At 43.2% G+C, this 1,940-nt stretch overlaps 1 protein-coding gene across 1 annotated transcript in view; it reads left to right on the forward strand.

The window, feature by feature from the left end:
* Positions 1-1,940, forward strand: part of LOC111649527 (zinc transporter 6-A-like) — a gene marked incomplete at its 5' end in the record, with an annotated part of 11,110 nt that overhangs the window by 7,502 nt on the left and 1,668 nt on the right. The window lies entirely within an intron of this gene.

Raw genomic sequence — 1,940 nt, forward strand, 5'->3', positions numbered from 1 at the left:
GTTGTAGTCGTTGTCTGTGTGTTGCATGTTGTCGTAGTGACGGCAAACAAACCCAGCTGGCTTTCAGGGCGGCTGAGGTCCTGGGAAATACACACACACACACACACACACACACACACACACACACCAACATCTGTGTGTCTCGAGGAACAACCACTTCCTGTGTCATGTGTCTGTAACAGGATGGACACACACTTCCATCACTAACTGTTTGAACATCAGCGAGAAAACAGCAATTAAAGTAAATAAGTAAAAGTTTTTTATCATATTTAACCTGGGGAGCAGGAGAGACTGTCTCCAGGTGTGTGTCTGACATCACGCCTTGTCCACCGTCCACCATTCTGTTGAGCAGTCAGTTCATTCACGCAGGTTCAACTATGGGATTATTTTATTGAAGATCACAATCGAACAAAAACACAGAAATAAGACGATAGAAGTAAATTAATAAAAGCAAAGAACATCTGGAGAAAATCAAAAACGCAGCAGCGAAAAACAACAAGTTAAAAACAAACAAGTGACGTCATTCGTGTTGGCATGACGACGGTCGAGAGGTAAAAGAAAAGAGACGGTTCTTTAGACTTAAAGTCCTCGATCACCTCTACCTGGCTGTGCGAAACGGAGGGCAGTGATTGGTCGGCAGGTCTGAGGCGAACCCAATATTAACAATAAAATGTGAAGAAATATTATAGAAAAGAATAAATAGAAAAATATTAACAATACAAACAGTTCCTATAAATAAATATCTCTCTGAGAGTGAACAGACTGAACCTGCATCACCTGTGTGTTGTTCCTGAGCTGCAGATAAACCAGAAACACCTCAAGTTTAATGTGAACACACACGTCAGACGCCACGAGCAGCAGGACGCACAAACCGACAACACCTCACCGCCGCCATCCTCACGTCTGAATCCCACCGACTCCGACGACTCAGACTCTGACATTAATGTGACACAAACAAGTCTAAAGATTTTATATGTTTATATGTATTTACCTTGTGTTGTGAATGTGTTGTGAACAAAATATCATCGTCACTCAAGTGTGTGTGTGTGTGTGTGTGTGTGTGTGTGTGTGTGTGTGTGTGTGTGTGTGTGTGTGTGTGTATACAGTCTGTCCTTTTGAGGACTGAACATCCCCATGAGGGCGGTAAAATTAGGAAACAAGGACACAGTGCAGCCTGTGTTTGTGTTTAAGGTCAGACTGAGAAGTTAAAGGTTGAGTGCTGAGGTGCAGTGATACCTTCAGTCATCCTCATGTTTATGTAATCAGCTGTTCGAGGCTGATGAAGCCGCATCGTCTCCACAAAACGCAGGACAGTGAGTTTTATATCGAACCCAGCAGCACCTGTTAGTGTCATAAGTTCTGTCTGAGCCACAGAAGCTCCACTGTGACAGAAACTCTCCACAACACATCACGTCATCACCGTGAACACACACACACACACACACACACACACCGTCCTGCCTCCCCAAATAGTCACTACAGCACCCAATCTGGATTAATCCGCTGCTGAAAATAGTCCCCAGCAAATGCACCGTTTCCTTCAGTTTGTTTGATTAAAAACTACGAAAAAATAACATTTTATTTTTTGACTGATTTTGTTTTTATCTTCGTCATCACACACACAAAATGAAAATCTTAAAGTCAATTAATTAGCATTTCATTCTATTTAAAGGAGCTATTTGGTAAGTTTTGCTATTGCTACATAGCTAGCGTTAGCATTAGCAGCTGTTTACTCACCAGTCTAGAAGAAACGTCGTGAGTTCCCCATCAAACTTCAGTCTTTCACTCACCAACATCTGTCTCCAGAGGTGGAAAACAACCCTCTTCTTTTCTTCTACTGAAGTTAGCATGCTAACAGCTAGCCCCGGCCCGTCTGCTCACTTCCTGATACCGAGTCACTGTGTCCTCCACAGCGCCGCCACCTGCTCCTGAAAACTCAC

Source organism: Seriola lalandi, unplaced genomic scaffold (genome assembly GCF_002814215.2).
Source record: "Seriola lalandi dorsalis isolate HSWRI2012SDOR001 ecotype SW California unplaced genomic scaffold, Sedor1 jcf7180002051168, whole genome shotgun sequence".
NCBI lineage: Eukaryota > Metazoa > Chordata > Actinopteri > Carangiformes > Carangidae > Seriola > Seriola lalandi.